This window comes from Salvia hispanica, chromosome 2, assembly GCF_029641045.1.
Source record: "Salvia hispanica isolate PSC_SH4W2 chromosome 2, Shi_PSC_v1, whole genome shotgun sequence".
Lineage (NCBI taxonomy): Eukaryota > Viridiplantae > Streptophyta > Magnoliopsida > Lamiales > Lamiaceae > Salvia > Salvia hispanica.
Genome location: NC_142693.1, coordinates 26,564,429 through 26,581,075, shown reverse-complemented (window position 1 = coordinate 26,581,075; position 16,647 = coordinate 26,564,429). Strand labels below are relative to the sequence as shown.

Genomic DNA, 16,647 nt, shown 5'->3' with positions numbered 1-16,647 from the left:
CTGGGAGTTCACGAAATCGTCCATCTGGCGTTGGTCGCTGTTAAACCAATCCATAGAACTCAAAAAGTCTTGAAATGCTAGAGGATTGAGAGTGAAGTGAGAGTTTGTGTGGAAGAGTTACAAAAAATGAGCAAATATAGTGTATAAATAGGAAAAAAAAAAAAAAAAAAATGAAATTCGGTGGGGACTTGTGGCCCGGCCCGAACGCAATTAACGCCGGAACGGGCCGCAACCGATGCGGCCCGGGCACGCATAACGCCGGCCGGGACGCAACTGCGTCCTCGGGACCGTCCCGGGCCGAGCCGCAACCTCCTCCAACGCTGTTCTCGGGCCGGGACTCGCGATTTGTGGCCCGGCCCACCTGCGTTATTCATGCCCTAAGCAACCCTTGCATGCAATCTTCACAGATGCTAAAAAAATCAAATATTTCAATGTTCAAAATTGTTAAATTCTAATCTTATGTCTTAGACTTTGGACCAAAATATAACTGATATTTTGTTTCTCTTAAACAGAAGTATTTGTTCAGAACTTGATGATGATTCAAATGTTTTGTGTGTTTCTATCAATACTAGCAACTTCTGTTAAACTTTAATGTAGACTACTATAATTGTAAGTTAGTATTTGATTATAACATGACGAATGCTATTATCCTTTATGAATAAATAGATTAGTTGCATGATTTGCATCACAAACTGGTAATGCTAGACCACGCGCACTCCGTTCGAGTGAGATTCGTTGAATCTTATCCAAGGTCCAATTTTTGCTTTTCATACCCGTTTCACATGTATTCTTAGCACATTCTAAACAAACTCATTAAACTCCCAAAATTCATATAATTGGTCAAAAACTATAAATTGAAATGAGTAAACTCCACATTATCAACACATAATGACTAATTGAACCTATCAAAACATGAGTATATCAGGTTTCCTCACCATGATCACCATGTCTAAATCTCTGATACCAAATGTTGCCTAGTCGCTTTGGATAATGACCGAACATGCGAGGAAACGAAGCTAACACATACTAAAACTCAAGTTTCTCAATCTTCTACTAAATAAAATACCTAAAAAACCATCATTCAATCTAACAATAAAGCCTAGACGACAAAAATCATACTTCATAAATTGAAACAAAATTATATATAATTTCAATCTCATAAGGACTGTATCCAAATTCAACTTCTGATTCTAATCGAAAACAATTGCAAATAACCTAAAACTATAAAGCAACCGAAACACACATCTCTTACTTGAAGCCTTCATCGTACATCTTCTCGAATTTGCTCGCAAGCGCAAAAGTTTCACACAAGGACGAACGCCTTCGCAAGTGAAGTTCCCACCGAATAGCATCTTTGAAGCCCGATTCACATATGGAGACGAGATGAGTCTCCGATAGCGATAAACCATTAATCTTGACCAAAAGCCTCTCGAACTCGGTCTGATATTCCATCACTGTGTTGAGTTGTTGCAGCTTGCAGAGTTTCCCTAAGTGATTGTCATGATATGTTGGATCAAACCTCTCCTTCACCGCCTCCATGAAATCAGGCCATGATTTCAGCAATTTGTAATTTTTTCGGTAAATGAGCCAATCCAGCGCCCGGCTGCTCGAAGAGTAGCCTGACGAAGTGTAGACGGTGCTCTTCAGACATTCCGTAATAGTCGAAATACATGTCAACCTTGAAAGTCCATCCCCATAAGTCGTCTCCGTTGAATTTCAGGGGATCAAGCCGAAGATAGGGGCGCTGCTCCGAATTGCTGGACTTTGAATTATCAGCACGAGCCATGGCTGAACAATTTTGATGAAGAAGAAGATTAGGGTTTAAAAAAACACTTAGACTACACCAGACTCTGTCTGGCATTTCGGCAAACGGTTGGAGTGCCTCTTACGAAGTCATGTGAAATATGATAAATAATGAAATGGTGGCATGTTATGATCAGATAAAAAAAATATAAAGATGTATCAAAGCACAAATGTTAAAATGGAACAACCGTACATGGAGTTGGTGACCGGCGAGGGAGGTTTGGTGGCGCAGAGGAGATCGCACGTCGTCGGGTTCAAATCTTCTATGTTAAGGCACAATCTTATTCTCTGGAGTTGGGCCTGTTTGTTTTGTTTTAATAATTCAGTTAGGCCTATTTTGTTGAGAAGAAGAAGGAAGTTTTGGGCCTTTTTTATTTTAAAAGTGATTGAGCCTCTTTGTACAAAGAGGCCTCCAAGATTAATTCTTCAGATTTAGTTATGAAACTCAAGAAATTAATCTCCACAATAATTGATCCAAGTATAAGACTTCTGGATTTAATTAATTTAACCTCTAATTAATTATTGAATCTTTGAGTGTAATTGAGATTCCAAGCCTTAAGTCGAGATTTTAAAGTCTCTGATTTAATTATCATGAAGAATTGAAGTCCTCTAAGCAAAATAAGAACATACGATGCATAACCTTATTGTGGATTTAATTAGCGGATTTCAATTTTTGTGGGATAGATTAGATTTTGACGAAACTTTGTAATTTATATGGCTATTTCCTTTGAAAAAATGGAGTCCCCTGTATAAGTCAAATTGTATATATTAATCGTGTCCCATTTGTAAACCTTTGCCATTTAATATCAAGAAAACTTTACCTTCAAACATTTACTTTCCACAATATATATAGGTGTCATCATGCCCCAATTGTTAGTTAATCATCATGACTAAAGACTATGGAAAATATTCAATAGTTAAATTGAAGTTATACTTTTCTCATGATTAAACCTCCAACCAATAATTTATAGTTACATGAATTGAATTGTGATATATCTATCAATGCTGGTATGGATCGATCCACCTCTCTTGCTGAATATTCTAGTATTTCTAAGAGTTTGTATAGCCACATGATTAAACATTTTCCACAATAATTAATGCAGTTATTTCCCATATTGGCTACTTGACTTACAAAGTGTTCATTTAAGATATGATATCATGTATCACAGACATATGTAGCTATCTATCATTACTATGATATGTATAACATTTTATCAATCCTTACCAATTTTAACTTAATTATTCGTTTGAACATGACATTTTTAGAGTCAAGAGTACTCTACAACTACCGTTCAAATGAAGAATCACTACTATTCTGTTTATGATTTTACAGATTTTTTTCGAAGACTTGTTTTTTATGCTCATGAATTGATTATTGTATAAAATTAAATTGTACATGTAGTACTTATTTCACTTTCAAACAAGTGTCACTCCCTATTTGCTCAAACCCTTCCCTCCACATAAAAAAGAAACACAAACACAATTTTGAGTTATATATGTAGAGAGAGCTGAAATGTTGTATAACCCTCTAATAGGTATCTAGACTTTTACTTTATTCCGAACGGGAGTTGATAATCTCTTCATAAGATTATTTTGCTTATTTTATGTTTTATTATTTAGTTTTTCTGATTTAATTTCCTTTTTCGCAGTGGTTAGAATTTAATTTGCTTTCTTTGTGTATGGAAGATCTTTTTGTATGTGTGGAGTCTGTATTTTCATTATGAAGAATTATGTTATTAATTTCATTCTCTCTACGGTTTCTCCATTCTGGAGAAAAATTTATGATTAATTAAATTAAAATAAAATAGAGACAAATTGATTTTTTTATTTTTTTTAGTCAAAATTCACTAATTTGACCGTTAGTTTTTTACGGAACCGTCATAAAAGGACCGATCGGACGATGATTTTATCTTGTTTAGGATTCGATTGTCAAAATGTGATTGTTTTGGACCAACTTCTTATTTTGGCCACATATTTAAGATTGTCCACATTCATCGTTGATTTATTCAGCATAGAATGTAGAAGTCCAACTTTTTGACTTGGGATGACTTGTATCCCAATGAAAAATCATCACTATTTTGTTTATCATAAAATAATTTTTTAAGATAATAACTTAAATATTTAAAATGCACATGTATGCTCCCCTGTCTCTATGTATTAGAGACATTTCTTTTTGGCACGTACTATATTTAAGAAAAATATTTCTAAGTGATTTAAGTAAAAGAAAGAAAAAAAGGTAAGAGAAAATAAAAATATTACTCCCTCCGTTCCATAGTAATGGAGGCAAAACTTTTCGGCATGAAGATTAAGAAAAATTGCGTTAGGTGAGTTAAGTAAAGAGAGAATAAAGTGGAAAATGAAAAAGGTAGAGAGACGAAGATAGAAAAAAATAAGAGAGAGTAAAGTAGGTGTGAAAAAATATGTTGACTTTTACTAAAAAGGGAAATGACTCTATTACTATGGAACGGACGAAAATGGAAAAACGCCCTATTACTATGGAACGGAGGGAGTATTTTTTTGTCAAAAAAAAGAAATGAATCACCTACAATGGGACATTTCAAAAAGAAATACAACTCAACTATCGAAACAGAGGGAGTTACTTGTGATTCTCAGTATATATATACACTTTTAATATCTCGGTATAACCACCCACACATTACTTCTTTTGAAATCAAGCCTAATGGACAGATTTTCCCAGCTCTCCTTCTTTATAACTTCACTCTTACTACTTCAAGGGTTGATTGATTATAGCTCAGCCAACTCAGATTGCAACACTGATCGTTCTTCACTTACCGCCTTCAAATCTCAAATCTCTTTCGATCCCCATAAAATATTGTCAAAAAACTGGAGCAGTGAGAGAGTATTATCTGTAGTTGGATCGGAGTTACTTATGATTCTCGCTATCACAGGGTGACTCAGTTGAACATATCGTCCATGGGTCTTGTAGGAACCATTCCACCAGAAATCGGTAACCTTTCATTTCTCGTTTCTTTAGATATGAGCATTAACTCTTTTCATGATCCTATTCCCCCATCTATGTTCAACATGCCATTTTTAGAAGTTTTGAATTTGGGGATTAACAGTTTGTCTTGTAGTCTACCTCTTGATGTATGCAGACACAATTTGCATAGACTGAAGTATCTTAGTATTTCTTAGAACGAGTTGTACGGGGAAATACCATCAAGTTTGGGGCAGTGTTCAAAGCTTGAGTATCTTTCTTTGCTAAGCAACAGTTTCAGTGGACGCATGCCACCACAAATTGGAAACTTGACATTGCTTCAACAATTATATTTGGGTGCTATGTACTTAAGTGGTAAGATCTGATCTCCATCATCTGAAGACTTCATATTTCATGTACAAACTTATTATCTCTCCGTCCCACTTTAGGGGTCTGGTCACTTTTACACATTCGTTTTATAAAAATAATACTACCTCCGTCCATGAAAATTCGTCCCACTTTTCCATTTCCGTCCATCCCCCAAAATTTGTCCCATTTCACTTTTATCATTTTTCGTAGTGGACCCCATATTCTACTAACTCATTCCTACTCACATTTTATTATAAAACTCATATAAAAGTAGGATCCACAATCCACTAACATTTTCAACTCACTTTCCATTACATTTCTTAAAACCCGTGCCTGGTCAAACCGGGAAGAATTTTCGTGGACGGAGGTAGTAATAAATAGTTAAAGTTGAAAAATGGTATAATGAGAGAGAATAATGTTGATAAGAGTTTTTGAATAATATTTATAAGCTGAAAATGAATACGTCCCGTACTATATACTTATAGCTTTGTGATAGGACCACGACCTCGGAAGCCAAGCCAGCCCAACCAGAGACCACCGAAGCTGCTACTCCAGCCAAATAGTCCATGAAGCAGCAACGTGCAAGGCCCAAACAAGTCATTCAGCCCAAGGAAAGACCCAAGAGGAATGCGCCGCGCCCCGCACGCTACACGTCTTGAAGATCTTGCCATATTTTAGTTATTATTTTAATAATGTTTTTTCCTTATTTGTTGAACACTTTATTTTAGTTAAATTGCGTCAAATCTTCTCGGGTTTTCTTCTTGATTCTTTCCCGAGTCGTAAGTCTGAATCAAGCAGGGGGAATTCTATATATTATAGAATTCCCATAGATCGAGTATTGAGAATTAAAGTAATAAAATACACTTTTCTCTCAACCCTAGTCGCCAAAACCCCTAGCACTTCAACTAGGGTTGATTATCTCTTTTCCATCAAGCTTTTCTGTCAATTTTTGTGCTCTACTTGCATCGATAGGATCTCAATTCCTATCAATCGGTGCTGTCATTGAGCTACTTTTCCCCCGCAGCTGTTCAACGTTCCAACTGCGCCGTCACCTCGATGTCGTCCGCCACGCAGCAGCCAAGGGATGAACCCGTTCACACGGATTACTCCATCCAGGAGTTGGGTCAGATGATGTTTGACATCAAGATCCGTCTCGCTGGCGATGAGAAGAAGATACAGTCGAATCGCTTTGCCCACGAGGCTTTTGAACGTCAACAAACAGCGACGAACAAGAGCATCGAAGACCATTTAGGCCGCCTACTCTTGGCTGTCGAGAACTTGAGCAAAAAACCACCCGACGGCTCTGCATCTGACACCACCGCCACCACCCACACAAGGGGCTGGAATCTGCCTCGCTCGATTACCGCGAAGCCGCCGGGATTCAACGCGGAGTCCTGGCCGAAACTGAAGATGGACCCGCCAAGATTCAGCGGAGATGGGGTCAATTTATGGATTAAAAGGATCCAGAAATATTATAACCACAATTTTACTCCTTTAACAAATCGTTTATATCTAACGGAATTTTTATTGGACGATTCTGCGGCGGGGTGGTTTGGATATTGGGAAGACAACAACGAGAAGTGAGGCTGGGATGACTTCTTGATGGATATAAAACGCCGTTTTGACCCGGACTTGTATGAAGATTATGTGGGTCGTTTGGCAACTCTCCGCCAAACCGGTTCTTTGGAGGATCACTTAGCAGATTTTGAACCAATCCTCAAGAAGGTCTCGAACGTTGGAGATGCAACGTTGACATCCTTGTTCATTGCAGGCTTGGCGACACTGCTCAGACACGAACTGTTAACAAGGCGACCAGCAACGCTGAGTGATGCAATTGCTCTGGCACAACAGCTCTCCGCGGGTCTAGCAGCCACGGCTGCCATTATAGCATCAACCACACGTCCGAATTGGCAGCCCCGTGACCAACGCCCCCGCAACGCCAGCCTGTGACAACAACCAAGTTGCTTGATAATCCTAAGCCAGCCCAGCAGATAATGTGAATCCTCTAGATTGAAGACTCATGAATTTGCCCCGGACTTATTCTTGTAAATAAAGGCACTTTCACACAAACACCTAATGGCTCCACAAACTAGCAACACAAGAACTAGCAAGCATACCTTTACAATCAACCTTAGCCCGGCAAAAGATCGAATGCAACCCGAAGGAATTTGATAAGTCTTCAAAATATGAAGGTGCTCTCAAATATGGAGAAATTGTCTCTTACAAATATTCAAAAGCTGCTTGAAAAGAACCCTAGCAAGAGTATTTATACTAGGAGATAAAAAGAAGCAAAACAAGACAAGTCTTGGTCAAAAAGTCACATTTCGGGTAAAACACCCGACCGGGTGTTTCCCATGGCTCATTTCACCCGCTCGAGTGAAGTCTCTGGACAAAAACTGATTTCTCGGCAAAAAAACCCGACCGGGTGTTTTTGGGTTGGCAAAACACCCGCTCGCGTGTTTCTTTCTGCATTGCGCGGCTTACTTAAAACGATCATATCTCTCTCATCCGAACTCCGTTTGGGATGTGTGAGGTACCCACGAGAAGCTCTTTTGACGATAAAGACAATGATTGTCTTAGAAGAGCATTTGGACACCATCTTAATAGGTATATTGATGTATGAAGTGGACCCCAGCTCCGATGTGGTTCATTGGATGTCTTCGTTTGTTCTATTGGTTTGGCACTTCCCGGATTCACATCATCCTCTCCTTCTTTTTGAAAGGATTTGCCCTCAAATCCGGTTCTTATATTTATCTTTCCGACACCCAGATTCACATCATTCCCTCCTTCTTTTGAAGGATTTGTCCTCAAATCCCAATCAAGCATACCTACAAAATCAAGTAAGTCCAAATCAAGTATCATAGTTCTAGAAGATGGACTAGGCTTGCCAAAGGAATAGAGAGCTATATAGCCAAGATTACAAATCTCCATGTGGAGTATATCTAATGCATATATGGTCTTATCAATCATACCATCATTGTGATCATAAAGTAATAACGATATTGGAAAAATTCGGCCACTAGGGATTAGGAGGTTATGATCAAACAATGAAGCTTGCACCAAGTAAGGAGTATAAGATCTACACCCTAACCATAATGCACGTGTAAGCTCAATATCACAAGTAATGGTATGGTTACCAAGTTTTCTCCTAACACAAATGTGCATCCCATCAAGACATTTTCCTTGATCATACTCTAACGAGTCCAAAATATAAGCACATGATATGGAGGCACAAAAGTCTAACAATTCATTCACAAGGCACCTCAAAACAAAACCATTTGTTGTAAGATCTTTGACAAAATAGCCATAAAACATACCAACTCCATTAAAAGGTTTGATTGTCTTGCAATAATAGAACTTATCATGCCAAGACACACATGCATCAAACACTTTGTACGTCTTGGTCCCAAATTCACCCACTCTACCAATCCACATATCTAACGTTGCCTTCATAAAAGAATTTACATTCTTAGAAGGGCTAGGGACACACAAGAAAGGATCCTTATAACTTGTAAGACTAAACTTAGCAAGTAATGATTCAAGATTATCTTGCCACATATCAAACAAACCACAAGTGATACGAGTATCAACACAAATGGGCATTTGAAAACCAATCACATTCACTTGTTTCATTAAATCATTATCACAAGTTAAGGTGAGAATACTTGAACCTTGGGAAAGAGGTGATTCAACTTGACCTTGTTTCCATGAGTTCATCACCGTTAAGAAGTTACTTGGTGCATCCATGATCCGAGGTTCACATTCCAATCCTTCCAATTCCTGTCTCAAAAATTCATCCAAGAGAGAAGACAAGTAATAAGAGTTAGTGAAATAAAGGTCATTCTCCTCACCAAGGGCAAAAATGATAGGGTGATTTAGAGCCCTCCCATGGGTGATCTTAGAATCTAACAAGCAACCTTTTTTTCTCACATGCTTGTGGTTTTTCTCTCTTGAAAGCGTTGATTCACACTCACCCCCACCACTCTCTCTTGGCTTTTGCCTCTCACATTTTCGCCTTTTCTCACGCTCTATTTGCTTTTGAAGCATGCTCTCATTTTCTAACTTTTGCTCTTTCTCTCGATTTTCTCTCAAGTGCTCATTCCCATTATCAACCTCATGTGGCTTTGTTTCAATGCTCAATACTTGAAGGTCTTTTAATGGCTCACACTCGTTCTTGGCTTCCACTATGCTAGACACGCCATCATTAAAAGTTGGGCGTGCGTCTTCTTCATGTACGGCCGTGGAAGACTCTTCTTCATCATCACCGGCAACAAAATCCACCCTATGCTTGACATGATCTTTAACAATGTGGTTAACATCACCACACTTATTTTGAATCAAGCTCTTTGAAGGAGTGAAGTAGGATGACAACCACGACGAAACCTTCGTGTGATAGCTAGGATGAGATATGTCCACCTTCTTTGGTGGGATGCTTCTTCGGCTTGTGTCTCCACCACCATGTTGAGGGCTTGAGCTCATCCTTGCGTTACTTGAGACTTCCTCCCCATTAACCACACATGCACCTTATGATGACCATGATCCTTTATCCTTTTAGAGTGAGACTCTCCATGGAACTTTGGTACTCGCTCCCTTCTACTCCCTCTATCAAGTCCATCATCATGGTACCTTGACTTGTAGCCACTATTATCATGTCTCTCTCGGTCACTAGGTGCTACGGAATTGTTATGCCTAACTCGATTTCTAAGGAGAGCTATATCCTCATGGTATGCCGTAAAGCCCCGTGGAATAGAATTCATGTTTCCCCGCACCTCGTGCATCTCCTTCATGATTGAGGAAAACATCTCTTTGAGGGTGTCGTCGGATGTGGACGCGATGTCGTCCCCATCCTCCCTTCTAGGCGAATTGTGCTTAGAATTCCTCATATATGGTGGCATTTTCGGGTACCTACAAAGAAGATAAAAAGAACTAGGGACACATCCTTTTTGTTAGTAACACAATCAACGCACACACCCAAGAATGAAGACTTTAGTGAGGAGCTCACTTCCCAACCCACAAAGTATGTCCCCAATTCCCCAAACTCACACCCAATGTCACAAATAGCACAAACAAGATACACAACTAGGCAAGTGAAAACTAGTCCAAGAAGCCACAAGATTAGTGAAAGTGGGGAGCTAAGCCAATGGGACAAATTAACAAACACTTTGTATGCACAATTTCACCCAACAACAAAAGACCCGACAATTGATGTAATTTTGGCCTACAACTTTCCGACAATCAAATTGACATACCCAAGAACACATATATCAATTTATAGCTAAAGCCCATGGATAGATCTTGAGATATCTCTTTTTTTTTGACAATATTTTTTCTAACAATTTTCACCCTTGGAGGATTTTTTATTTTTCTTACAAGAATAGGAACCAATGGCTCTTGATACCAAATAATGTGAATCCTCTAGATTGAAGACTCATGAATTTGCCCCGGACTTATTCTTGTAAATAAACCCAACAAATAAACTAGATAAACCAAGAAATGGAACAAGAAAAAAAGGATAAAAGGATAGAGGATGGATTAGTGTTATGATTTAGGTGAAGAACAAGAAAGAAATCCCAAAGGCACTTTCACACAAACACCTAATGGCTCCACAAACTAGCAACACAAGAACTAGCAAGCATACCTTTACAATCAACCTTAGCCCGGCAAAAGATCAAATGCAACCCGAAGGAATTTGATAAGTCTTCTAAAGATGAAGAAGGTGAGCTCTCAAATATGGAGAAATTGTCTCTTACAAATATTCAAAAGCTGCTTGAAAAGAACCCTAGCAAGAGTATTTATACTAGGAGATAAAAAGAAGCAAAACAAGACAAGTCTTGGTCAAAAAGTCACATTTCGGGTAAAACACCCGACCGAGTGTTTCTCATGGCTCATTTCACCCGCTCGAGTGAAGTCTCTGGACAAAAACTGATTACTCGGCAAAAAAACCCGACCGGGTGTTTTTGGGTTGGCAAAACACCCGCTCGCGTGTTTCTTTCTGCATTGCGCGGCTTTCTTAAAACGATCATATCTCTCTCATCCGAACTCCGTTTGGGACGTGTGAGGTACCCACGAGAAGCTCTTTTGACGATAAAGACAATGCTGGTCTTAGAAGAGCATTTGGACACCATCTTAATAGGTATATTGATGTTTGAAGCGGACCCCAGCTCCGATGTGGTTCATTGGATGTCTTCGTTTGTTCTATTGGTTTGGCACTTCCCGGATTCACATCAGCAGAACAACCGCGGAAACCGTGAAGGGCAACCCCCTCGGGACTACCCAATTGTCCGGATTTCTGCACCAGAGAGAGCTGACCGCACTCGACGTGGCCTTTGTAGGTATTGCCCCGAAAAATACAACCGAGAGCATGTCTGCAACTAGAAGTTTTATGCCCTCATGGGTGAGAGTGATGATGAGGATCTGCCTCACGACAAGGACCACGATCACTCTGATGACGATGAGGCCGAGAACATGGCTTTTACTGGGGATGTTTCCAGTATCCATATTATAGGCCCGAAATTGAAGCCGTGGTCCATCCGTGTTACTGGTGAGATTTATGAGAAGCAGGTATCAGTACTTATTGACGGCGGAAGTACCCACAACTTCATCAAACCCGCCGTCGCTGAACAACTAAGTCTTTCACTTCACAATATATCTCCTTTACGTGTTTTTGTGGGTAACGATGCTTCTCTTCGTTGTAAATATGCTTGCCTCAAGACTCCAATTTCCTTGCAGGGGCACATGTTTGAAATAGACTATTCTTGTTACAAGTGGAAGGCCCGGATGTTATTTTGGGCATTCAGTGGCTGCAGGATCTTGGTGATGTCACCAAGAATTATCGACAGTTGACTATGAAATTTGACTGGAACAACAAGCCGGTAATCCTCAAAGGTGAAGACAAATCTCCCCGACATATATCATATCATGGTCTATTCTCCCTAATTAGCCAAGACCACCACTCAGAGGTCTTCGAGATCATCCCAGTCAACGATCCCACCAACGCACTGCCGGCTGTTCCACCCCCGGTAAACCCACTGATCCATGCGACACTAGAGGAGTATGCCCCAATTTTTGAGACACCGACAGGGCTGCCTCCATCCCGCAAGTGGGACCATCGTATCTACATTCCAGCGTTGACCAAACCAGTCAACGTCCAACCTTATCGGTATCCGTACTTTCAAAAGGCGGAAATTGAACGCCGAGTCAAGGACATGCTATCACAAGGAGTTATTCAGCAGAGCACTGGCCCTTTTTCCTCTCCGGTCTTGCTAGTCAGAAAGAAGGATGGTACATTTCGTTTCTGTGTCGACTACAGAGCTTTGAATGCGGCAACCACACCGGACCACTTCCCCATTGCAACCGCAGATGAATTATTTGATGAATTGCATGCAGCTCGAATATTCTCAAAGCTGGATCTCCGTTCGGGCTATCATCAGATCCGAATGTATGTAGCGGACATACATAAGACCACTTTCCGCACACATGATGGTCACTTCGAATTTCTCGTCATGCCATTTGGTCTCACCAACGCTCCGTCTACCTTTCAGGCAGCCATGAATACCATTTTTCAGCCCTACCTGCGTCAGTTCGTCATAGTATTTTTCGATGACATTTTGGTGTACAACAGTAGCGGCGATGACCACACCCGACACCTCCGCACAGTTCTCGCCACGCTGCAGGAGAACTCATTTTATTTGAAACAATCTTAGTGTGCTTTTGGTGTTTCAACGATTGACTACTTGGGCCATATCATCTCTGCAGGCGAACTCAGAGCCGACCCGGCTAAGATCAAGGCTATGGTAGCGTGGCCCACTCCGTCGACTGTCAAACAACTCCATGGATTTCTTGGCTTGACCGGTTATTATCGACGTTTTGTGCAGAACTATTCGGTAATTGCAGCACCGCTAACTGAATTGTTGAAGAAGGATTGCTTTAAATGGAGTACCGCAGCAGACAGAGGCTTTGAGGAACTGAAACTTGCAATGAGTTCCGCCCCTGTGCTCCATCTCCCAGATTTTGAGAAGCAATTTATTGTGGAGACTGATGCCTCCGATTTCGGCGTAGGAGCAGTTTTACTCCAGCAAGGCCATCCTATTGCTTACTTTAGCAAGAAATTGGGAGCCCGCCGGCGTTTGGCTTCAACATACCATAAGGAACTCTACGCCATCGTCGAGGCTGTACAAAAGTGGAGGCAGTATCTCTTGGGTCGGGAGTTCATAATTCGTAGTGACCAGCGCAGTCTTAAGGAGCTATTGTCTCAAGTGGTCCAAACTCCGGACCAACAATTTTATGTGAGGAAGTTGATGGGCTTCAAGTTTGTCATAGAATACAAGCCGGGCGCTTCGAACAAAGTCGCTGATGCGCTGTCTCGTCGTGACGAAGATCGAGCTCCAGACACGGCTAATCTGTTGGCCCTCTATGTTCGACCGGTTCCCGCAATTATTGACGAGCTCCGCCTTGAGACTCAGCGCCTGCCAGATTTGGTGCAGCTGCAGCAGGCAGCTACCGAGGGCTCAGCTCCACCTCATATCTCAGCTTCAGATGGCCTATTATACTTCAAACGTCGGATTTATGTTAGTCCAAACTCGACTGTCCGCACATCTATATTGGAGGAGTGTCACTCTTCGTTATCCGCGGGCCACCCCAGCGTGCGACGGACTCTGGCTCGCGTCGCTAGTGCATTCTTTTGGCCTGGACTGCGCGCGGAGGTGCATCAATTTGTGGCAGCTTGTTTTACATGTCAAGCGACCAAGTATGTAAGAGATAAGCTAAAAGGATTGATTCAGCCACTTCCGATGCCTGGCATGGTGTGGGAAGCCGCCTCTATGGACTTCATTGTTGGCCATCCCCCGTCTATGGGTTTATACTGCCATCATGGTTGTTGTTGACTGTCTTTCGAAATATGCCCATTTTGGTGCACTGAAACCCGGGTTCGATGCAGCCCGTGTCGCTAGCTTGTTCGTGGATACGGTGGTGAAGTTGCATGGTTTTCCTTCCAAATTACTATGTGATCGTGATTCTATTTTTATGAGCGACTTATGGGATGAACTCCTCTCTTTGAGTGGTACAAAATTGAAATTTACTACAGCTTACCACCCACAAACGGATGGTTAATCGGAAGTGACGCGTGGGCTCGAGCAATATCTGCAAGCATTCGTCCATGACCGCCCTCAGCGCAGGTTCCATCTTTTGCCATGGGCAGAATTGGCTATGAATTGCAGCATTAATGCGAGTATTGGCATGAGTATTGGCATGTCTCCTTTTCAGGCTTTATATGGGCGTGAACCTCCAAATATTTTTGCGACATATTCTCGACCATCACACAATCAGACCGTGGCTGATATCCTGGAGGAGCGCGAGTCGACACTGAAACTGCTCAAGGAAGGTCTCAGCAAATCACAACGTGCTATGGCAGAATTTGCCAACCGGCGTCGCCGTGATGTGGAGTTCCAAGTGGGGGATCGTGTGTTGCTGAAGTTGCAACCTTTTCGTCAACATTCAGTTAGCAAACCGCTGTCCACAAAATTGGGACGCCGCTACTTTGGTCCTTACGAGATCATGGAGAGAATTAGGAAGGTTGCCTTTCGTTTGCAGCTCCCTGCTGATAGTAGAATTCATGATGTGTTCCACGTTTCTCTCCTCAAGCACTTTGTCCCTGCTCGAGATAATCCTGTGGTATTACCGGACGTGTTTCATCGCCATCATCCAGTGGATACACCTATCCGCGCTTCAGCAGTTCGCACCATTTTAGTTGACAAGTTGCCCCAAACACAGTGGCTAGTGCATTGGTCATCTTCTGATGTTCCGACTTGGGAGCCAAAGGACTTGCTCAATTCTCATTTTCCTCATCTCCACCTTGAGGACAAGGCGGTTTTCATCGAAGGGGGAGTTGATAGGACCACGACCTCGGAAGCCCAGCCAGCCCAACCAGAGACCACCGAAGCTGCTACTCCAGCCAAACAGTCGTCCACGAAGCAGCAACGTGCAAGGCCCAAACAAGTCATTCAGCCCAAGGAAAGACCCAAGAGGAATGCGCCGCGCCCCGCACGCTACACGTCTTGAAGATCTTGCCATATTTTAGTTATTATTTTAATAATGTTTTTTCCTTATTTGTTGAACACTTTATTTTAGTTAAATTGCGTCAAATCTTCTCGAGTTTTCTTCTTGATTCTTTCCCGAGTCGTAAGTCCGAATCAAGCAAGGGGAATTCTATATATTATAGAATTCCCATAGATCGAGCTAGTCTTGAGAATTAAAGTAATAAAATACACTTTTCTCTCAACCCTAGTCGCCAAAACCCCTAGCACTTCAACTAGGGTTGATTATCTCTTTTCCGTCAAGCTTTTCTGTCAATTTTTGTGCTCTACTTGCATCGATAGGATCTCAATTCCTATCACTTTGGCATATTTTATATGCGAAAAAAGTGAGTGAACTAAAAGTTCCCCATATAATTGAAAATGAATCGGACCAGTGAATAATTAGTACAAGTAATATTTAATCCCCAACAAAATCATTAAATGTCTAGTCTCTCTTATAATATATGCACCACTGCCACGTGTCAATTTGTTTTTAATTAGTAATAATATCAAAAGTACTCCCTACAGCTCAATTAAATTGGAATATTTCTTTTAAGCACGTATAGAAATTAGGTTAAATAGATTAAAATAAAAGAGATAACTCATCTTGCTAAATTACAAATCTTGAGCATGAGTTCCAACAAGTTTCAGAATCATTGCCAGAGGAAATTGGGAACTTGACATCCCTTACCAAGTTACTCCTAGATATCAATGAATTAAATGGTATGATATTCTCTTTCATGGCTTTATCCTCTGTCAATTTGAATAATTTAGTTTACTTATGAATAGTACTAGCTAATTGCTAGAGTAATAAATTGCCGATAACTAAATTTATGTGTGGATGATTTATAATCTCACAGGTCATATTCCAAAAGGAATATTTCGTCTCTATAATTTATTTCAGTTGAATTTTGCTAACATAACCATATCAAATGTGTATCTTAGCGACGATAATTTAAGCGGTACATACTGCCCATTTCATTAATCAAGTTTATTTTGTAATTAATGTTGATTTCTTCATCTTTCATAATACTTAATACATACAGTAGATATTTCTTGTTTTAATGCATTCGCTTCATATAAATTTACACCGAACAAAATAAACATTCAGGTCCGATACCATCCACCTTTGTGAATCAATCACCACTACTTGACTTGGATCTCTCTTCCAAAAACTTAAGTGGAGAGATTCCACCATCCATTTGCAACTTGAGATATCTCAGAATGCTCTATTTATCATACAATAATTTGGAAGGATCACTTCCATATTGTCTGGGAAACTTGGGCTCATCTGCGTTTATCCTCTATTTGAATGCAAATAAGCTTAGTGGCATCTTACCATCAACATTCCCAAAGGGTTGCAGTCTTGAGTCAATCAGTCTGACTGGAAACAAATTGGAAGGAACACTTCCCCAAACATTGGTCAACTGCCAAGATTTGATTATGGTGGACATTGGTGATAATAAA

At 40.6% G+C, this 16,647-nt stretch overlaps 1 pseudogene; it reads left to right on the top strand.

Moving 5' to 3' along the window:
* Nucleotides 1-4,483: 4,483 nt before the first annotated feature.
* Nucleotides 4,484-16,640, top strand: LOC148931958 (uncharacterized; annotated as a pseudogene).
* Nucleotides 16,641-16,647: the final 7 nt, after the last annotated feature.